Genomic DNA, 23,872 nt, shown 5'->3' on the forward strand with positions numbered 1-23,872 from the left:
AATCATTTAAGTGTTTGCAACTCAGAAGCCCAGAACCCAGCAAAGGCATGTAAAGATTGCATGTCTAGGTGAAAGGACAGTGGCTAGTGTACCTTGGGCGTTGGGGGGCGGTCACTGACAGATCTCCTGTCCCTGGGATACTTCCCATTCCAGCCACTCTTAGAAGAGATAATGACTTAGATGAGGAGTGGGATGAAGGTGATAAATTTATTTTTTGCTTTTTCCTCCTTCAGGAATGTTCGGTGATTCAGAGAAGAATGGAAGGATTTCTAGGTACTTCAACAGCAGTATGGTAAGAAACAATATTTTTGTCATTTAACTAATAGTAAATTGCTCTTCTACAAATATCATAAAAATAATAATATTCCCTTTCTGGACGTTATTACACATAAATAATCTGAGATGTGGACAAATCTATGTGAAAAGATTTTTTTTTTTTAAAGATTTTATTTATTTATTCGACAGAGAGAGAGACAGCCAGCGAGAGAGGGAACACAAGCAGGGGGTGTGGGAGAGGAAGAAGCAGGCTCATAGCAGAGGAGCCTGATGTGGGGCTCGATCCCAGAACGCTGGGATCACGCCCTGAGCCGAAGGCAGACGCTTAACCGCTGTGCCACCCAGGCGCCCCTATGTGAAAAGATTTTTATGATAACATTAATTAGATGAAAATGAATATGTGGAATTTTCTTTTTCATCTTCCTCCTTATCCTCATTCTTTTCTTCTTTTTCCTCGTTGATATTTACTCATACATAAATTATTACCATTAAGAGAGCTAACTGTTAATGTGTCTTTATTTTCAAGAAGATGTGTGTACTGACTGCAACTTTTCAGAAAACAATTTAAAATTTAAATCAGAATACCATTTTTATTAATTTACACTGGGAAATGCAACTTGTCAGATTGGCCGGATGTTACCAGAATATGACAAAAGCATCTTCTACCTGTAACCTTCGGGGTGGGAGAGGGGTTGGCATGAGATGATTGAAAAACCTAGTTCATGAACAGGGGAAGCTGGATATTTAGTTGGAAGGTTTAATGGCCTCAAGCTCTGCAAGCCGACAAATCTATCTTTCCAACAAAGATGGGTGGCACTTCCATTCCAACAAGACAATGTCAGATGAGTTTCAGGAGACCAGACCATCATATTGGCCAATAAAGGCATCCTCTGGCTTCAATGAGCTCTGCATAGGCATAGCCACTGTTTGTTTTTGATAGCCCTCTTATGCTTCTGGAGTAGAATGTTAAAACTGGAATTGCCACCAAGACATCAAAATGTAATAGATCTGAAATTCTGAAGCCAGACATCTAAATACAGAATTTGCAAAGGTGATATATTAGATTTGGTTCCATGGCACTTGGCCCCATTAAGCAGATTACGGATATGAAAGAGATCCTAGTGTCAAGGCAGAAAGATTTTCTGAAGAAGGATTTGGACATTTTTGGTGCCTCAGTGCTGTAGCCAGATATTTTTCCTCAGTCCAGGGCAGGCATCCTTTGCCCAAAAGGTCCTGGGGTCTCCTATCCCCTCAGAGAAACCTGAGGCCTGAAAGCTAGGTTTAGAACATGGCCTTGTGGCGAGAGCCAGACTGAGGCTTGTCCTGCTCTTCTATTTCCCACATATCCACACAGCAAGGGGCCTGGCCTGTGAGCAAGTATGTTCAGTCCAGCTTATATGTCCTTGCTCCATATAACCCGGGGCTTCTCAAATCTTGATGTGCATGAGAATAACCTGGAAAGTTTGTGACAACCAGATTCTGATTTAGTAGGTCTGGGTGTGGCCTGAGAATTTTCATTTCTAGCCAGTGAGCACGTGATGCTGATATAGCCTGTGAGTGATCCATACTTTGAGGAGTCCTGGTCTAAACTGTGCCCCTACTTCCATAGCAAACACTAGGGCTTCTCAGGGCCAGAGTTGCTTACTCGTTGTTCACTTTTAGGAGGATGTGTCGGGAAGAGGTTGATGCAGGTCTAGGAGCAGGCTGGGCTCCATTTGGGCAGGGAATTCCTGGTTCTGAGAACCCAGAGGTGGTCTAGTAGGGGATGGCAATGACTCTGTCTTGGTGAGGATATTCACTTAGCCCATGGACTCTCTTCCCAGCAGAAAGGGGCTGGCTAGGGGACCGCCAGAGTAGTGTCCTATAAAGTGCAAGATCCTCCGGACTGAGTCTAAGGGGAGTTCTGTCTGGATACGGTCTTATTACTGCACTGATCTTGTGTTTGGTGACTTAAAGTGACCTTGGAATGTCCATTATTTAGTAGTGAGAAGTCCTGGGACCTGCCATGGGGGCAGGGAAAACTTTTCCTCTGAATTAATTTTAAGAAATGAGTAAAGTAAAAAAATATTTTCATTTCTTCATCAGTTGTGTTTGCTCAATATTCCACTTATCTTCCACGGCTGACTAATCTTCTTTCTTAATGACATGGTCTTTACCAGGATTCATTCAACTTTTCCATTAGGTAACCATGATAATCTGATTTATAAGAAATATATATTTCGTCATTCAGATGACCAAATATATATTTTTGATATATATTTGTTTTTCATCTACAGTTTCAGGCTCAAAGCTCCCACAACCCTTGGGATAAGTGATATAAAGTGATAAAGGCATATTTCATTATGTTAATGAGGTGGCCTTGGGTAAGCACTTAGGGATGGGTGCTGGTTTCCAGGGGAGACAACCATTATGTTTAGAGGGTTGGAACTTTCAGTTCCATCCCCTGACATCTGGGGAGAGGAGAGGAGCTGGAGGTTGAATCAATCACCAATGGCCAATGATATAATCAATCATGACTATGTAATGACGTCTTCATAAAACCTGTTATCCTTAAAGAAAAAAAATTGCCAGTTATTTTACTAGCAAAAGATGGTTTATTCAGGAATAACAGAAAATCATACTCTGGGACAAGGAACCTTTGGCAAAACCATAGGCAAGCCTGCCATAGGAGAGGAATGCTCTTTTACAGAGGAAGATGTGAAGTTGTGAGGATGTTATTAACAAAAGGTCCTTTGGAGTAAACTGGGGATTCTAAGTATAGTGGATTTTCATTGGCTGGGTTGTGACTGTCTCTCATTGGCTGGGTTGCTGGGGGAGGAGGAAGCCTTCCTTTTTCTGTTGGGGTAATAAAGTAATATCTAAGTGCAAGGTCTGTTCTTCCTATTGGGTCTGCAGTTGACTCCTAGTGGTAGGGCATGAAAGCTCCCCCTGCTGAACCTCCCAACTCCATTTTAGTGAGGTTTTCCTATATTAGTTTTATGAACCTAAAAGAACTGGGTTCAGAGAACTTCTGGGCTGGTGAACACATGGAGGTGCAAGGAGAGTGGCCTGTCCGGAGAAGGCATGGAAGCTCTGCATCCCTTCCCCCATCCCTTGCTCCATGCACCTCTTCCACCTGGCTGTTCCTGAGTTGTATCCTTTTGTAATAAACTGGTGATCTAGTAAGTAAAATGTTCCTCTGAGTTCTGTGAGCTGCTCTAGCAAATTAAACCAACCTGGTGAGGAGTTCGTGTAAATCTCCATCTGTAGCTGGTCTGTCAGGAGTACAGGTAACAACCTGGGCTTGGGACCGGCACCTGAGTGTGTATGTGTGTGTGTGTGGGGGGGGGGCGGTGACAGTCTTGTAGGGCTAAACCCTTAACCTAAGGAATCTGATGCTCTCTCTGGGTAGATAGTGTCAGAATTGAGTGGAATTCTTCTTCTTCTTCTTCTTTTTTAAATCCATTTGACAGAGAGGAGAGAGAGAACATAGCAAGGGGAGCAGGAGAAAGAGGGAGAGGGAGAAGGAGTTTCCCCGCCAAGCAGCGAGATCGATCCGGGGCTTGAACCTAGGACCCTGGGATCATAACTTGAGCTGAAGGCAGACACTTAAACGACTGAGCCACCCAGGCACCCCTTGAGTTGAATTCTTAGACACCCTGCTAATGTTGCAGAATTGCTTGGTGTTATGGGGGAAGCCCTTCCCTCTACCGCCCCCTGTTAGAATTGAGTCCAAGAACCCAAAAGAGGAACTTTGGCATTTTATTGTACACAGCATGCCCCTATCCATCCCCTTGTCTTTTCTTACCCCTCTTAACTTTTGGAAATGCACTCCAAAGCCTGAGCACCTGATGCAGGCTGAGCCAGAGAGAGTAGCTCATCCTTCTGAGCCCAGCTCCTGGTCTAGGGATGGGCATAAGACTTAAGCTAGGCCATCCAGTGTCCTCGTCTGGGTTTGTCAAACTGCAGCTAGAAGGAGAGACCCCTTTGCCTCTTGAGGTAAGAATGGGATAGAGCTGGTCTGCAGTAGAAAAGAATGCAAGCAGACAAGAACAGGACAGGTCAATGCAGAGACTCCTGGCAGTGGTTGTTCTCAGCTTCCATCCCCAGAGACTCTTCCGTTGGTTCAATGGCTCAATGAACTGCTTCGGGCCTTTTCAATAAATTTTGTACTTGTTTTGTCAACAGGTGGGTTTCTGGGTTTCTAACTCTGGAAGCTCAGTGTTCTATCAGATAAATGAAATAATGCAATTTGAATAATAATAATGCAATTCTCATCAGGTGCAATTGCAAACTTGCTTCCCTCTCTAAACATTTTACTAACCACTTCCTTCCTTCCTGTAGTTTTGTCTTCTATTTCACTGAGAGAAGTAATCAGACCACGATATAATACATCATTATTATTATTATTATACATTGTCTTCTCCCTTTGCTCATCCTTGGTGGTAGCACCAATGCTTAGTCGGATGACTCTTGTCCCTTGTCTCCAAGACCAGAGTCATTTCCTTTCAGGTCAAGGCCTGTCTCTCTGCTCCTGTTCTAGATCTCAATCCCTTAAAGAACCAAATGAGGACATGTGCCTAACCCAGTGCCTTCTACTCCACAGCAGTAGGTAAGGACCAGAATGTTCTGAGGGCCGTGTGGACCGTCTGTATCCCATCTAAGATGTGAACTAACCCTGAACAGGAATATTTATCAAGTCCTGAGAAGTTTCACGTTTACCACTAAAGCTGATGTCGTAGCCTTACTATATTCCTCTCCTGACTGTGTAGAGGAAATGGCTGCCAAGGAAAAATGGCTGAACATGGAAGTGAGTAATTGGGACTTTCTATGCTCGATGGGAGTGAAGGTGTTAGGGCCTACCCTACCTCTGTGGGCCAGTGGGGGAGAAAGGCTAGGACTGCTGCCTGACTGCCCGTGAGTCTTTCTGCCTTTGATTCAGGCTTGACCATGAACCCCTGCAGGCCTGGCTCAGTGGCTTTAGAAGCTTCTGGATTAATAGCAGTTCATACCAGTTAGTAAAGATTGAGAGGCAGCTGTGGGGAGCAGTGGAGTGTTGAGGAGGGGTCCAGCTAGAACTGGTGGTACAGGAAGTAACTGTTTAATCCTGGAGGATGTAGGCTGACCTCTGTGTTCACTGCCAGATACTGGTGCATGAAAGAACCAGCAATGGGCTCAAGGTTCAGAGCTGCTTGTATAGGGGGTACTGAGATGATGAACCTTGGGTCTGAAGTTAAGAGGACTCTTTGAACAGAGGGGGTACAGTATTAGGGTGCCACTCATACTCTGTGGGTGACAGGGAGGACAAAATAATCAATGGAGTGTGAGCTGGAGCAAGAGGGTAGAGTTGTCAACCTGTTGGCTGGGGTGCAAAAATTCTGTATGATTTCGAAATAGCATCATATAATGCTGAAGGGAAGAGAAGCAGTGAATTTGAAACCCTGCTTGATAGGAAGCTTCCTTTTCTTTTGTCTTGATGCCTGCCAGATAGATGAAGGCATAGCTTCTCTTAATAGTGGTATCTACTGATAATGAGTAATACCAGTGGATCAGTTTGAGTTCATTCTGCTGTGAATCTGCAAGTTGTAGGGGGTAGTTTGCAGTTCTTCCATCAGATGGATTTCCATTGGTTATCTATTTTTTTAATTCTAGACAGACTGTTCAGATTTTATAGCTGTCTTTGTCCTCTGTAGTAGTTTCTGCCTCAGCCTGAGAGTTTCATGTGTTTTCTCCCAAACTTTGGCTCCTACTGGCTGGAGCTTCCTGAAACTCCACTCCTGTGACTGCACAAAAACATGGCTCTACGGGAAGTCATGTTTCACCATAAAACATGAACATAGTAGGGCCAGTTAAGTAGCATTGCTCTTTGTGGCATGTTACACATTTGAAGAAAATGGTAGTGTCGCTGTCCTTCTTGCTCTTGTTCACTGTTCCTCACGAATCCATAATATCAGCTTAGTTCTTTCAAACTCTGAACCCCCTGGGGCCTGGCTCTACATCTTTATGCCCCAGTCAACTGAAATACGCCTCTTGGTGATCTAATCTTTAATTCTTTCTCCAACTCTTAGTCCATTCTATCTCAAGTAGGGCAAGAGATTCAAGGGCGGAGAGGGGTTGAGGTGAAGGACAGGTGTGGTTGAAATAAAAGCAAGATCTAGAAGAACAGAATTTCAGTATGTAAACATTCTGAATCTGGAAGGGAGTGGTTACCAGCCATGGGAGATTCTAGAGAGGGGCCACGAGGCTTGAGTTGAGGGACTTGACTTTCCTGGCAAACTCCAACTCCTTCATTTGTGTCAGCTGAAATATCCCTTCCAAAGAGAAGCTTCCTCTGGGGAGAGTTGGCTTCCCCACAACCTCCATGTTGTAACCCTCATCACGCATGGGATTTTTTCATTATACATTTTTCACATCTGTTGTGAAACAATTTCATATATGCTTAGTCTGTATAACATCTTTGACCACCAGCTAGACTGTGAGCTCCGTGAGTGCAGGGACAGTGTCTGTCTGTTCATTGTCTTATTCTGAGCCTGTGGCACAGTGTTTACACGTGATGGTGTGGAGAGGATGTTAGTAAATGCTAGCTGATGGTGTGGTATGCACGATGCCAGTAACTCACAAATTTTACCTCAGTAGCACTCATATCTTCTGAGTGCTTGTTGGTTCTGTCTCCCCTTGTTTCTTTCCCTGGTGTGACTAACAGTAAAACCATTAAAAATGAAAAGAGAGTGAATAAGTGTATTAGGGATAGCAAGGATATGATGGGGTTCATCTTCACACTACACCAAACTAGGGTTTTAGAGAGATTCCAGAAAGGTGTGTGTGCATCCGGGGGTGGATGCAGGAAGAAAAATGGTACAAGTGGATCAGTCATTTGGCTGGAGCAGACAGGAAAGTGAGGGATGCCCAAGGATGGTTCTGGAATGAAGAAGGGGTGGCGGGGACAGAGAGGCCATGGACTTTGAGCCCTTAGCACCAGCCCGGCTTTCTAGCAGACCAGGTTTTTAAATACCCTGTAGATTATAGCCCCTCCTCATCTTGGTAAAGAAGAATTTAGCCCCGGGGGGCAGGTGTAGGCAGGACACCGTGGTTTTAAAGGCTAAGAAAGATCCCTGAAGGGGAAAAGTTAGATTCTGTGAAAGCCCCTTGTTATTATGAGTTCCTCTGTGCTCCAGGTCGCCAGTCTCCAGACTGTTCTGAGAAGGGAAGAAAGACCAATAATCACACTTCCTCCACTTGATTCCCACCTCACCCCCCCCATTCACCTGTGAATTCCTATGCTGCTGGTCCTCATTTTCTGCTGGCTTATTTGATAATTATTCTTGTACTTCACTTCCTTGTGGTTCTCTGTTTCAGCCATGAGCTAAGTCACAGAGAAGAACAATGCTTGATTGCACCAAAAACTTCCACTTCCGGGCCGAATGGTAACTGATCGCGGCACTCTGACCCTCAAAGATTTCAGCCTGCCACCAGCAGCCAGGACCCTTAGGGGAGAGAAAGCCACTCCTGCTTTTTGATGTAACTTTTCTACTTCAGCCCCCATCATGCAGGCCTGGTTCTCAGAGACCTAAGGAAGCATGATGTCAAAAGGCCATGTTGTTCATATAAGGAGATTTTGGAGATTCAGAATCTAATTGGTGTTTGAGCTTCAGAAAGTGGTAGATGAAGTCTCCGATCGCATCTTACATGGTAAAGTCAGTCTCTATTGGCTCTCAGTAGGGAGGATGTCAGAGGATGTGTTTATCTTCTCCCCTCCCATTACTGTAGACCTTTGTTGGTGTCCTGATACCTCCTTGCAACATTATTTTGCAGCTGGGACTGTGACCTTGATGACATGGGGGTCAGGATGGCTTTGAATCTCTCTCTTCAGGGACTCTGTTTCCTCCTCAGCACCATGGTGGCTGCTCAAAGTGAGTTTCCTGGGATCAACAGTAAGGGGTGAAGAGAAAGGTTTCTGGTGTCAGGGAGCCAAAGCCTCAGTGTAAACCAGTGTTTTTGACCAAAAAGGAACCGCATTGACTGCGAATATTGGGTCTTCGCCTAGGGGGTGTCAACTGATCATAGTGGCAGATTTTGTAGAGAAATGATATCGAACCCAGACTGAGATGAGTCAGTGTCAGTCAGCTTCCATGTCTCCCTTGTTTTCAGGGAGTGTTTGGTTAGTCCCGGTAGCTCCCTGTGTATGGGAAGGACCAGAGACTGACCTCAGCTGTGTCTCTGGGGTCCTTGCATACTGCATTTGTCCACTTTGCAGAGGATTACCCCATCAGGGTTTCCATGTTTGATATGTTTATGTGACTGTAAGCGATGTGCTTGTGTGTCTGTCTGTAGAGTGGGTGTGAGGGGGGTATGGGGAGCATGTGAGGGCTGTCTGTGCGGGAGGAACAGGGCTGCTGAGAAGTGACTGAGTCGGTTGCTCTGTGAAGCACACAGTGCCCACACTGTCGGGAGTGCCATGTCCCATATGTAACCAGATCATAGATAATCTCACACCTGCCTCTCCTCTCTGGTTCCTCGCCTTCAGTCCCACCGCCTTCTTTCTGCTTGACTGTGGTGTTGGCCCCTCAATGGATTCTGTGAGAGTCTTTTCCTCCTGGCCTCACCTATTCCTACCAAGTGTCTGTCGTAGAGCAGAGCAACCTGCAGCCATGATGAGAGGCCTCTTGTTAACAGAGGTCAACTGATGTGCAGCACAGTTCTTTTAAGTCTCCTGAGTCCCTGGCCCAGTGCTCGTGGCTCATTTCCTGACTTACTGGGATCCTGGACTGGTCCGTTCTGAATTCTGGAGGGTGCATTTTGTTTCTCCTGCATTCTTCTATCCCCCTCTGCAAGCTGGTTTCCACTGAGCCTTGGACTCAGAGGACGGCAGGCATCGAGGATGGGGCTGCGAAAACCCTAGCCTTCTGCCGGGAGGAAGCAGTCTTTCAGATCTGGGTGCCGGTCCGGGGTGAGACTGCTTACAGCTCTGACTGCTCTCAGTGCTCATTGTCTTCCTTCTGGAGCTCAGTCTCTCAGCCCCTCCCTGATTCTCCTCAAGGAATCCCCACCCCTCCAAGTTTCCGCTCCATGAGTGTTGGCCAGATGATAATGAAGATTCTTCTCTTGATGACTCCGAGGTGTAGATGAAGGTTTTGATCCCACGAGAGTGAGAGACAATGAGTGTTCTCATATAAGGCCCCCTCTTCTTACTAGAAAAACTATAGGAAATTTCTTCAGTAGTAACTTAAGTTGCAAGAACATTTCACCAAAGCAAGCATTCTTTTTATTTTCCCAGAACCAATACCATTCAGCATATCCTACTAAAAATTTATTCTGTTTCATACAACATTGGGCCTTGCTCTTTGTAAAACAATAGTCCTGGCCTTTTGGAGCATTTGATAATTTCTGAGTTGGGCACATATTACAGGAGTCTCCACTGCGAAATCCATGATGGGCATTGGCAAAAGATTATCCTTTGAAACACAGTTTATGCCACTACACAGAAACATAGACCCTCAAAGATTGGACAATTCAGTATTTATTATTTTATAAACTGTTTTTAAAAATTAACAATATATTTTGGACACCTTGTTATTCTTCTTTTACACACTAAGAATGTTTTATGGTAGTATTAAAAAATGTGGTCTGTTACAGGGCTATTATGGAAAATTTTAATTGTTTCCAATTATTTCATCATATGACCAAAACGCAATATACTCGCCTAATCACCCGCTTTGATCAGTTAGTTGTTTTCAGTGTTTCGGCTTTTATGAAACATGTTCTGAACTTCCTTGTTTTTAAATGTAAATCACTTCATGATCATTTTTCTTCATAACATTCTAAAAGTGGAATTGCTGCTTTATGGGCCGTGAATACTTTCAGAGCTTTTGTACATGAAGAGCCATTGCCCACCAGAATGTTTGCACTAAATTTTATTCCCACCAACATTGTATGAGAGAGTTTCCAGCTCCTCACCAACATTGGCTTTTTACCAAGTTTTAGAAATTGGGCCAGTTTCATAAGCAAAAACTGGTATATATTAGCTAATTTAACCCTTCATTTGTGAATTTCTTGCTAATGACGTCTGTCCTTTTAAACTTGGGATGTTTGTCCTTTTGTCATGATTTATGTTGGAGCTCTTTATACTATTACTACCACGATGGCTGTGACTAAGATTACCAGCCACTTCTGTGAACTCAACGAATGCACCACAACCCTACAAGGCAAACGATATTTTTATCTCAAAAAACAGATCAGAAAACTGAGGCGAAGCAAAGTTCAATCACTTGTGAGACAGGTGTAAGTAGTAGAGGCAGGATTTGAACCCAGACAACTTGGGTCCACAATTGTCCCTATTGAATTTTTCCATTTACAGGCTGCAAATCTTTCCCCGGTTTATTTTCATTTTATTGTTCCTATGTTTTGAGATGCATGGAAAGGTCTAATGTTGATAGTCAAATCTGTAAAAATTTCCTTTTCCCCCCCTACTTTCAGAGCCTTGTTAAGAAAGCTCTTCTCCGCTTCAATTTTAAATAAATTATTTCATCTTTATTCTAATAATTTTGTGAATATAGTTAAATAGATGTCAATGCTAGAGGGGTGTTTGGGTGGTTCAGTCAGTTGAGCGTCTGCCTCTTGATTTTGGCTCAGGTCATGATCTCGGGGTCCTGGGATTGAGCCCCAAGTCAGGCTCTGCGCTCAGCACTGAGTCTGCTTGAAATTCTCTCTCTTCCTCTCTCTCTGCCTCTCTCCCTGCTTGCCTGGTCTCTCTCTCTCTCTAAATAAACAAATCTTTTAAAAAGTCTGAAAAAATATATGTCAATACTGGATAAATGCATAAGTTATTTTACTGAATGATATGATATCTAACATTGTTTTATTTTTCCAGTATTATTTCCTGAATTCTGTTTTTGTCTTTTGTCACTGATTTGAATGCCACTTAAAAACATGCTAAATCACACGATGGCCTTTCCATTGTATCCTTTTTGGATTTATTTAGACTTTAATTTCACAAATGTCTACTGGGTTTACGGTGGGCTGGTGGGGTTTTAAGTCGATGTTCTTTAGGTGCAGAGGCCCTAGCGGGGACGAAGGAGGTGTTCCCCGGCCCCTGAAGCGAACAGTCCAGTGTGGCTGGGCACCAAAACAAGAATTTATAATTTATAACAAACTCTGTTTTCCATAGTGGCTGCACCAATTTACATTCCCACCAACAGTGCACAAGGGTTCCCCTTTCTCTATATTCTCGCCAACATTCATTATCTCCTGTCTTTTTGATAATAGCTATTCTAATACGTGTGAGGTTGTGGTTTTCTCATTATGGTTTTATTTGCATTTCCCTGATGATTAGTAATGTTGAGCACCTTTTCATGTACTTGTTGGCCCTTTGTATGTCTCTTTGGAAAAAAGTCTATTCAAGTTCTTTGCCCATTTTTTAAATACTTAAAATACTTTTTTACGGCGCCTGGGTGACTTAGATGGTTAAGTGTCTGCCTTGGCTCGGGTCGTGATCCGGGGGTCCTGGGATTGATCTCCCCATCAGGATCCCTGCTCAACGGGGAACCTGCTTCTCCTTCTCCCTCTGTCCCTTGCTGTTCCCCTGCTTGCTCTCTCTCGCTCTCTGCCAAATAAATAAATAACATCAAAAAAATTTTTTTCAAAGTTAAATTCTTGTTAGCTAACATACAGTGTAATATTGGTTTCAGGAGTAGAATTTAGTGATTCATCACTTAGGTACAGCACCCAGTGCTCATCACAACAAGTGCCCTCCTTAGTGCCCATTTAGCCCATCCCCCACTCACCTCCCTCCAGCAACCCTAAGTTTGTTCTCTATAGTTAAGAGTCTCTTTTGGTTTAATTAAATTAGGTTATTTTCTTCCTTCCTTCCTGCCTTCCTTCCTTCCTTCCTTTCTCTCTCCCTCCCTCCCTTCTTCTTTCCTTTCCTTTCCTTTCCCTTTCCTGCCTCCCTTCTTCCTTCCTCCCTCTTTCCCTCTCTCTTCTTTCTTTCTTTCTTTCTTTCTTTCTTTCTTTCTTTCTTTCTTTCTTTCTTCTTTCCTATTGATTTGTATGAGTTCCTTATATATTTTGGATATTAACCCCTTATCAGATAGATGGCTTGCAAATATTTCCTCACATTCCATATGTTGCCTTTCTATTTTGGTGATCATTTCTTTTGCTCTACAGAAGCTTTTTAGTTGAGCATAGTCCTACTTGTTTCTTTTTGCTTTTTTTGCTTGTGCTTTTGGTGTCATAGCCATAAAATCTTTGTCAAGACCAATGTCAAGATTTCCCCTTATATTTTCTTCCAGGAGTTTTATAGTGGCAGTTATTAGCTTTAAGTTTTTAGTTCATTCTGAGTTAATTTTTGTGTGTGGTGTAAGATAGTGGTCCAATTTCATTCTATGCGTGTAAATATTCAGTCTTCCCAACACTATTTATTGAAGATACTGTCCTTTCCTCTTTGAGTGTTCTTGACTTTCTTGTCAAGTATTAGTTGACCACATTGCATGTGCTTATTTCTAGGCTCTTGATGCTTTTCCATTGGTTTTTGTGTCTATTTTCATGCCAGTATCATACCGTAGTTTTGTAGTATAGTTTGAAAGTGATACTTTCAGCTTTGTTTATTTTTCTCAAGATTGCTTTGGCTGCTTAGTGTCTTTGTGGTTCCATACAGATTTAAGATGTTTTTTTCTATTTCTGTGAAAAATATGATTGGAATTGATAGGAATTGCATTGAATCTATAGATGATTATGGGTAGCATGGATATTTTAACAACATTAATTCTTCCGAACATGAACAAAGTATATCTTTACATTTATTTGTGTCTTCTTCAATTTTTTTTAAAAGATTTTATTTATTTATTTATTTGACAGAGATAGAGACAGCCAGCGAGAGAGGGAACACAAGCAGGGGGAGTGGGAGAGGAAGAAGCAGGCTCATAGCGGAGGAGCCTGATGTGGGGCTCGATCCCATAACGCCGGGATCACGGCCTGAGCTGAAGGCAGACGCTTAACCGCTGTGCCACCCAGGCGCCCCTGATCAAGTGATTTTTATCTTTTGTTCTATATATGCTATATGTCACATTTATTGCTTTGCTTACGGTGAAATATAATATCCTTGCATCCTAGGGACAAATCTTACTTGGTCATGGTTAATTATCCTTTTAAATGCTATTGATTTCCATATATTAAGAACTTATGCAACAACATCAAAAACAAAAACCCCAAATAATCCAGATAAAAAATGGATAGAACATAAAGACATTTTTCCAACAAAGCATACAGATGACCAACAGACACATGAAAAGGTACTCAACGTCACTAATCATAAGGGAAATGCAAATAAAAATCACAATGAGATATCACCTCTCACTAATTAGAATGGCTAAAATCAAAACACAAGGAATAATAAGTGTTAGCAAAGATGTGGAGAAAATGGAACCCCTGGGCATATTGTGGAATGCAACTGATGCAGCTACTGTGGAAAACAGTATGTAGGTTCCTCAAAACATTAAAAATAAAATTACCATATGATCCAGTAATTCCACTGTTGGATATTTACCCAAATAAAATGAAAACACTAATTCAAAAAGATATATGCACCCCCACATTTATTGCAACATTATTTACAATAGCTAAACTATGGAAGCAACCCAAGTGTCTACTGATAGATGAATGGATAAAGAAGATGTGGTATATATATATATGTATATATATATATGAATTATATATATGTATGAATACATATTGTAAATATATATAAATATAAATAAATATATATTATAATGGAATATTACTCAGCCATAAAAAAGAATGAGATCTTGACATTTGCAACAACATGGATGGATCTAGAGGGAAAATCGTAAGCGAAATAAATCAGTCAGAGAAAGACAAATATCGTGTGATTTCACTCATGTGGAATTTCAAAACAAATGAACAAAGAAAAAAAAAGGCAAACAAAAAACCAGAATCTTAAATATAGAGAACAAGATGGTGGTTGCCAGAGGGGAGATAGGTGGGGATGGGTGAAATAGGTGAAAAAGATTAAAAGTGTTTTTAGGGCAAGCATTTAAAAATGTTATAGAATTGTTGCATCATTATCATGTACAGCTGAAACTAATATAACATTGTATGTTAATTATGCTTGAGTTTAAAAAGATTAATTAAAAAATAAAATGTTTTTGAATTTGATTTGCTAATATTTTGTTGATAATTTTTGCATCTATTTTTATCAGGAGTTTTTCTTGTCTTATGTGGCTTTGGTGTGAGAGTATTGCAGGCATCATAAAATGAGTTTGGGGTGTTCCTTTCCCTTTAATTTTTTTAGAACGGTTTCAGAGGATTGCCTTTAATTCTTTACTTTTTGGTGGAAATAAGTGAAATATCTGGTTCTGGGCTTTTCCTTTTTGGGAAGTTTTGATTACTGATTCAATTTCCTTGCTTTTTATTAGCTTGAAAATTTCTATTTTTTTATTAAGTTCGATTAGCCAACATATAGTGTACATCATTAGTTTTTGATGTAGTGTTCAATGATTCATTAGTTGCCTATAACACCCAGTGCTCATCACATCATGTGCTCTCCTTAATGCCCATCACCCAGTAACTCCATCCTCCCACCCCCTCCCTTTTGCAACCCTCAATTTGTTTCCTGGAGTCCAGAGTCTCTCATGGTTTCTCTCCCTCTCCGATTTCTTCCCATTCAGTGTTCCCCCGCTTCCCCTGTAGTCCTCTGTGCTATTCCTTATATTCCAGATATGAGTGAAACCATATGATAATTGTCTTTCTCTGCTTGACTTATTTCACTTAGCATAATTCCCCCCAGTTCCATCCATGTTGATGCAAATGGTAGGTATTCATCCTTCCTGATGGCTGAGTATTTCTTCATGATTTCTTCTTGGTAAGTTGTATGTCCCTAGGCATTTGTACATTTTCTAAGTCATTGAATTTATTGGGGTATGATTATTCACACGAGTCTCTTTTGATCTCTGGGTTTTCTGTGGTAGTATCAGTTGTAATGTCTCTTCTTTCATTTATAATTTTATTTATGCATGTCTTCTGTTTTCTTAGTTGATGTTTTGTCAATTTTGTTTATCTTTTCAAAATACCAGCTCTTTTGTTAATCTTTTCTGTTGTTTCTCTGGCCTGTATTTCATTTATTTCTGCTCTGATCTTTGTTATTTCCTTCCTTCTGATGCTAACTTGGCTTTGTTTGGCTTAGTTATTTGAGGTATAAGCTTAGGTTTTCAATTTCAGATCTTTATTTGTAATGTAAGCATTTATTGCTATTAATTTCTCTCCTAGAACTGCTTGAGTATTCCATAGGTTTTAATTTACTGTGTTTCCATTTTTTATTGTTTCAAGAAATTTTTTTGAATACCCCTTCAAGTTTTTCTTTGACTCACTGGTTGTTTAATATCCACAATATTGTAAAATTTTCCAACTTTCTTCCTTTTATTGATTTTTTAAAAGATTTTCTTTATTTATTTGACAGAGAGAGAGACAGCCCGTGAGAGAGGGAACACAAGCAGGGGGAGTGGGAGAGGAAGAAGCAGACTCCCAGCAGAGCAGGGAGCCTGATGCGGGGCTCAATCCCAGGACCCTGGGATCACACCCTGAGCCCAAGGCAGATGGTTAATGACTGAGCCACCCAGGCACCCCCTGTTATTGATTTTTAGTTTCATACCATTGTGATTGGAAGAGGTAGTTGTCACGATTTTAGTCTTCTTAAATTGGTTGAGCTGTTTTGTTGCCTATCATGTGATTTACTCTGGAGAATTTTCCCTGTGTGCTTGGGAAGAATATGTTCTGCTTCTGTTGGATGGAATTTTCTGTTTATGTCTCTTAGATTCATTTGGTTTAAAGTATGGTTCAAGTCTAATGTTTCCTTGTTGATTTTCTGCATGGATGGTCCACCCATTGTTGGAATGGTATATTGAAGAACGCTACTTATTATTTGATTGTTGTCTATTTCTCTCTCTGGGTCTGTTAGTATTTACTTCATATACTTAGTGCTCCAATGTTGGAAGCATATATTTACAACTGTTACATCCTCTGGATGAATTGACCACTTTATCATTATATAATGGCCTTATTTGTCTCTTTTACAGCTTTTGACTAAAGTCTATTTTGTTTGTTAAAAATATGGCTACCCTTGCTTTCTTTTGGTTCCCATTTCCAAGGACCATCTTTCTTCAATCTTTTCACTTTCATTTTGTGTGTGTCCTAAAACTGAGGTTAGCATCTTGTAGGCAGCATATATCTGGTCTTTTTGTTTTTAGCCTTTCAGGTACTCTATGTCTTTTCACTGGGGAGTGCAGTCCATTTACATTTAGAAGAATTATTAATCTGTAGAACTTAACTAATGCCATCTTATTAATTGTTTTCTGGCTGTTTTGTAGTTCTCTTGTTCCTTTCGTCCTCTTGCTGCCTTCCTTTGTAAATTGATGATTTTTCATAGTGGTATGCTTTGACCCTTATCTTTATCTCTTGTGAATCTCCTATGGGTTTTCTCTTTGTGGTTACCACAAGGCTTACATAAAACACCTTAATATAAAAGTCTATTTTATGCTGATAACAATTTAACTTCTATCTCATATAGAAACTCTACCCTTTTGCACTTTCCCTTTTATGTTTTTTTTTTTTAAGATTTTATTTTTATTTTTTTGAAGAGTTAAGAGACAGCCAGCGAGAGAGGGAACACAAGCAGGGGGAGTGGGAGAGGAAGAAGCAGGCTCATAGCAGAGGAGCCTGATGTGGGGCTCGATCCCATAACACCGGGATCACGCCCTGAGCCGAAGGCAGATGCTTAACGATTGCGCCACCCAGGCGCCCCTCCCTTTTATGTTTTTGATGTTATAACTTACATCATTTTATATTGTGTATGCATTAACAAATTGTTTTAGCTAAAGTTTTTTCTTGTTGTTTTATTGGAGAGAGAGAGAGAGAGAGAAAGCGATCACGAGTAGGGAAGGAGCTGAGGGAGCGGGAGAGAAAATCTTAAGCAGGCTCCACACCCAGCCCAGACCTGATGTGGGTCTTGATCTCACAACCTTGAGATCATGACCTGAGCTGAAATCATGAGTCACACACTTAATCAACAGAGCCACCCAGGCATCCCTTAGTTATAGTTATTTTTTATATTTGTATCCTTTAACCTTTATGCTAGAATTAAGTAGTTAATACATCACCATATTATAGTGTTAGAGTATTCTGAATCTGACTATATGCTTTACCAGTGTGTTATATATTTTCATATATTCTCATGTTACTAATTAAAGTCTTTTCATTTCAGCTTGAAGAACTCATTTCAGTGTTTTTTGTAATGCAAATCTATTGGTGATGAATTTTCTTAGCTTCTATTTGTTAGCAAAAGTCTTTCTCTTTCCATCATTTCTGAAGGACAACATGCTGGGTAAAGTATTCTTGATTGGAAGTTTTTTATTTTTAGCACTTTGAATATACTATATAATTCTCTCCTGGCTTGCAAGGTCTTTGCTAGGAAATCTACTGATTATCTTATATGGATTTCCTTGTATTGAATTTTTTTTTCTCTTGATGCTTTTAAAATTCTCTCCTTATGTTTGATTTTAGGCACTTTTATTATAGTTTGTCTAGAATGAGATGATTTTGGATTGAAATTTTGCAGTGACCTATTAGCTTTATGAACTTGGATGTCTAAATCTCTTCCCCACTTTGGGAACTTCTCAGGTATTCTTTCTTTAAATAAACGTTCTACCCCATTCTCTCTCCCTTCTTCTGTGGCTCTGGTGATTAGTACATAGTTTTTTTTGTTTTTTTGTTTTTTGTTTTTTTGTTTTGTTTTATTTTGTTTTTTTGATGGTGTCCTATAAATCTGATAGGCTTTCTTCATTCCTTCATTCCTTTTTATTCTTTATCTTTTGCTCATCTAATTGGATAATTTCAATTGATTTGTCCTTTAACTCACGGATTCTTTCCTCTGTTTTGTTAAGACTGCCGTTGAAGCTCTTTATTGAATTCTTCATTTCAGTAATTATATTCTTCAACTGCAAAATTTCCGTTTGGTTCTCAAAAGTTTTTATTTCTTTGTTGAAATTCTCGTTTTGTTTGTGTATTGTTTTCTTAATATTATTATATTGTTTATATATGCTTTCTTGTAATTCTCTGAGTATCTTTAGAACATTTACTTTGAATTTTTTGTTGGGTAATGCCTATGTCTCCATTTCTTTGGGACCATGTAGTTGAGGTTTACTGTATTCCTTTGGTGGAATCCTTTCACCTTGATTCTTCTTGATGCCTGTAGCCCTGCACAGGTGTCTGTGCATTTGTAGAAGCAGTACCCTCCTCCAGATTTTATAGACTGACTTTGGTAGTAGAAGACCTCCACCTGTGTGTGAGGGCACACTCTAGCATGCTGTGACCTGGATCTAGTGATGCAGAGTGCCCAGGGCATGGGTGTGTGGCAGCACTGGGTCTGGGGAGCATGATGTCTCTTCAGCTCAGGTTGCTGAGGTCCACAGCGTTAACAACTGTATGGACCTTGGCAAGCACCATAGGGGGTCTGCAGTGGCTGCAAGGGCTGTTGGAGTCCTCAACAGTGACTCCAGGGCTTGTGGCTGGGGGCCAGGGTAGGCAGATGTAGGACTGGAAGGGAATTCTTTCTAGATAGGGAGTTCTTTCCTTGTCCTGAGCAGTACTGGCTTGAGGGATAGGATGATGCTGGCAAAATGTGCAGTTGTCATATTGCTAAAATTTCTGAAATGGACTTCCAAGCTTTCCCAGAGTGCCTTTGTTCATGGAAAGCTATCCAATTACTGATGATTCTGTGGGGTGTGGGGGATGGAATCTGGTGTTTCCTACATTGCCATTTTGCTGATGTCACTTAGAATGTTCTTGAGTATAGAAATTTAGGTTGAAAATTTGTTTCTCTTTTGGATAATCTAAGGCTTATCTACTTTGTACCGGCATCTCTTGTTTCGGGGACTTAAATGTTAATATAGATGTTGCTCAATTGGAGGTAATGTGTACCAATTCTGCCTTGACATTTTTTTCTTTGTCAGTTTTCTGCTGTTTCTCATCATTTTAACAAGAATAATTAGATTATGTCGTAGTAACAAATAAGCCAAATTTCAGAAAATTAAATAAACAAAATTTATTTATTCTTACACTACACATTTGCTTCAGTTTGGCAGGACCTCTGCTTATGATTATTCAACTTCTTAAGTTGTTGAATGGCTCCCTCTCTTATGGCACCAGTTTAACATGATGCTGTAGGATTTACTGTGGTTGATGCATGTAGTGGCTTTTAGATGTTTCTATCTGGAAGGGCCACACATCACTTGTTCTCATACTTAATTCAGTACAACAGATCACAGACTCATGCTTAACTACAAACAGGCAAGGAAGTGTTGGTATCTCCATGTGCACAGAGAAAACTTGAAATATTGCTGAACACTAGTCATGTCCACCACATTCAAGATGTGTCTACATATAAATTTCTTTTTATATGGCTTGTTTGAGTTTTCTTGGGCTTATTCAGTTTAAGGATTAGTATCTTTCATGAGTTCTGGAAAATTCTTAACCAATATTTTTCAAATATTGGTTCTGCTCAATGCTCTTTTTCCCCCCTCTGTGTGTGTCTCTCTCTGTCTCCCTCTCTTCCTTCCCATATTTCAATTTAACTTGCTGTAAACCTTCTTGCTCCACTTTATGTCTCTGATCCTCTTTTCTGTATTTTTATTCTCTTGTTTCTCTGTGCAGCATTCTAGATAATTTCTTCTAACTTATTGTTCACTTCAATAATTCTCTTCACCTGAATTTAATCTGATGAAAACATTTTAATTTCAACAAATATATTTTTCATTCATAGAAGTTCATTTGGGTTTTATAGTTTTTTCTATGCATTTTTTCTTAGTTCCTTGAAGCATCCCTAAGATTCCCTATTTCTTTATTTCTTTGAATATGGTATACATGGTGTTTATAGAGCCAACATCTAACATATCTAATATCAGAAGTGTCTATCTGTTTCAGGAGTTTCTCTTGGTTATTGTTAACGGTTTGTTTCTTTGTGTATTTGTCTATTCTGGACAATGTACTGGCCATTTTATTTATGAAAATTCTTTATAGAAGTATTTTGAGGCCTAGCATGAAGGTAATTTCCTCTGTGAGGATCTTATTTTAATTTTCCTGTGATGATATGGCACTTTTAATAGTGGGCTACCTCAATACAAGTGCAAAATTGATATTATCTAGATAATCTAGAGATTCAAACTTGAAATGTAATTTTATTTTATTTTATTTTTTTTAAAGATTTTATTTATTTATTTGACAGAGATAGAGACAGCCAGAGAGAGAGGGAACACAAGCAGGGGGAGTGGGAGAGGAAGAAGCAGGCTCCTAGTGGAGGAGCCTGATGTGGGGCTCGATCCCGTAACGCCGGGATCACGCCCTGTGCCGAAGGCAGACGCTTAACCGCTGTGCCACCCAGGCGCCCCTGAAATGTAATTTTATACAAGGGCATGTCTATTTCAACTGATATCCCAGCTTATTGTGGAGACTCTCTTCTGTTAGATGTCTCATCTACATATAGGTTTGGGATTTGATTTGTGCCTCCTCACCATCAAAGGTTGTAAAAACACCCCATTTTCCTGAATAGGCTATTGCTGTCAGGCAAAAGCACGTTCCATGCTCCTGTGTCTCAATGAATTCCCATTTTCCCTTCAGATTTGACCTGATTTTTCCTTCTTATCTTATCAGGTCTTTAATCTCTGAAGATCATTTTTAGTATGTTTTATTCCACTTTTTATTTTATTTATTTTCAGCAGAAGAGATAAATTCAAATAACCAAGCTTACTATTACTAAGAAAGTCTCCTGGGGGGGTGCCTAGGGGGCGCAGTCGTTAAGCATCTGCCTTCGGCTCAGGGCGTGATCCCGGCATTATGGGATCGAGCCCCACATCAGGCTCCTCCGCTAGGAGCCTGCTTCTTCCTCTCCCACTCCCCCTGCTTGTGTTCCCTCTCTCGCTGGCTGTTTCTCTCTGTCAAATAAATAAATAAAATCTTAAAAAAAAAAAGAAAGTCTCCTGGAACTTTTCACAGTAATGAAATCATCTGCTTGCTGTGTCACCAACTAGATACCAGCTACCTGAAGGCAAGAACGTTGTTTAAGATTTTTTTTTTAATTTTTATTTTTTTGAAGAGTTAGAGACAGCCAGAGAGAGAGGGAACACAAGCAGGGGGAGTGGGAGAGGAAGAAGCAGGCTCCTAGCGGAGGAGCCTGACGTGGGGCTCGATCCCACAACGCCGGGATCACGCCCTGATCCGAAGGCAGACGCTTAACTGCTGTGCCACCCAGGCGCCCCAAGAACGTTGTTTAATTATTTTCTGTGTTTACAGCATTTAGCACAGGACCTGCCTCTCAATTGATTATTTTATTATTATTAATTTAAAAAGATTTATTTATTTATTTGAAGTGAGGAGGGGCAGAGGCAGAGAGAGAGAGAGAGAGAGACAATCTTAAGCAGGCTCCATACCCAGCACAGCGCCTGATGTGGGTCTTGATTTCATGACACTGAGATTGTGACCTGGCTGAAATCAAGAGTCAGACACTCCACTGACTGAGCCACCCAGGTGTCCTTTGATGATTTTATTATTATTAATTATTATTTTGATGATTTTACTGTTAATAATAGTAGTTTCTCATGTACTTTTAGGATCCCATTTCAATCTTCTACTCTTACCTTAATGTTAGACTTAAAAATAAAACTGAGTAAGCTCCCCAGGATGTCTCCCTTCTTCTATTATCTCCTTTACCTTCTTCCCATTTACCTTTATTTCCTTCCTGGAATGGACCTCCTCAGGTGCTAGGGATTGAATTGTGTCCCTTCAAAATTCAGTGTTGAAACTGTGTCCCTTCAATCTAGGGATTGAATTGTGTCCCTTCAAAATTCAGTGTTGAAACTGTGTCCCTTCAATCTAGGGATTGAATTGTGTCCCTTCAAAATTCAATGTTGAAACCCTTATAAGAAGAGGAAGAGAGAGAGTGATCTGTCTCCATCTCTCCCTGTGTACACATGCTGAGAAAAAAGCCACATGAGCACACAGTGAGACAGCAGTGGTTTACAAGCCAAGAGAAGAGGTCTCAGGATGAAAACTGACTTGCCGGCACTTTGATCTTGGACTTTCCAGATTCCAGAACTGTGAGAAAATAAATTTCTCTTTAAGCCAGTTAGCCTGTGGTATTTTGTTATGGAGCCTGCCTAAGCAGACTAGCACACTAGGATTCTTTCTAGTTTAGCATCTTCCCAGATGTTTCCCTTTTTGATGCACCACATCTGATTTCCAGAGTGGAAGCATATGGAGCCAGGTATAGATCTGAGCAGTGTGACTGAGTACCTCCAGGGACCACATTTTGATTATAAGAAAAAAAATTTTTCATTTTGCTAGCCCCAATACAAAGCTAATGGAGATGATTCCAGGACCTTAGGAAATCCACTTCTCTGTTCCTGATGGGAGAGCAGGAACCTAGCTCACTGGATAAGAACTGATATGAAAAGAAAGAGGTGGCTTAGGTCCCAGTTCCACGTAGGACAAGGTCACAGAATTGGTCGCTTGGGAAGAAGTCTTATTTGGATGAAGCAATTAAGCCACTTATATAAATCTCTAGCTTGCCCTGTTGCTGTTTTCTGACTCTGGAGGGAACCCCTAAGTTAGCCATATATTACTGTACAAGAAATTACTGCCAAACTTGGCAGCTTAAAACAACAACTATCATAGCTTCTGTGGGCCAGGAATCTGGGCATGGCTTATCTGGGTCCTCTGACTCATGATCTCTCACAAGGTTGCAATTATCCTAAGGTTCAAATGGGATTGAATACCACCCAAGCTTATTTACCTGGTTATTGGCAGCATTCAGCCCCCGGTGGACTGTCTAACTGAAAGCCTCAGTCCCTTGCTGGCTCTTGACTGAGTCTTCCCTCAGGTTCTTGTCATGAATCTCTCCACATGCAGCTCATCATATGCACCTGGCTTCATCAGAGCAAGCAAATGAGAGAGCAAGACAGGTCAACAAGAGAAACTGGAGTTATCTTGAAACCTGATTTTTTAAGTGACATCTCATCACCTTTACCAAATTCCATTGTTATGTGAATGTTTTTAGGTTCAGGCCACATTCAAGTGTGAGAAGGATTACATAGAAAATGGATATCAGGGGGCGCCTGGGTGGCACAGCGGTTGGGCATCTGCCTTTGGCTCAGGGCGTGATCCCGGCGTTACAGGATCGAGCCCCACATCGGGCTCCTCTGCTATGAGCCTGCTTCTTCCTCTCCCACTCCCCCTGCTTGTGTTCCCTCTCTCGCTGGCTGTCTCTATCTCTGTCACATAAATAAATAAAATCTTAAAAAAAAATGGATATCAGGAAGCAGGAATAATCAGGACAGTTTAGAGGCTACTTACCACAGTCCTCTCTTTCAAAGCTAGATGAGAGTGTTCCCTATGGTACAGAGAAGGAATGGGAATATTCCTCCACTGACTTTACGAGCCATGAACTGTAACTGAGATGGGGGAATTTGGGCCCCTACCAGCCTTATGCATCCCTACCATGAAGGCAGCATCTAGAGGCATCTGAAGGCCTGTTCTTCATGGTATGCATGGAGCTGAGTCT

At 40.9% G+C, this 23,872-nt stretch overlaps 1 protein-coding gene across 1 annotated transcript in view; it reads left to right on the forward strand.

The window, feature by feature from the left end:
- The first annotated feature begins 216 nt into the window (after positions 1 to 216).
- Positions 217 to 23,872, forward strand: part of LOC113257938 (antigen WC1.1-like) — a 59,777-nt gene continuing 36,121 nt past the window's right edge. Inside the window, exon 1 of the mRNA XM_057303251.1 lies at positions 217 to 292. The gene's annotated coding sequence lies outside the window, so the exon portion shown is untranslated. The remainder of the gene's footprint in view (positions 293 to 23,872) is intronic.

Source organism: Ursus arctos, unplaced genomic scaffold (assembly GCF_023065955.2).
Source record: "Ursus arctos isolate Adak ecotype North America unplaced genomic scaffold, UrsArc2.0 scaffold_26, whole genome shotgun sequence".
NCBI lineage: Eukaryota > Metazoa > Chordata > Mammalia > Carnivora > Ursidae > Ursus > Ursus arctos.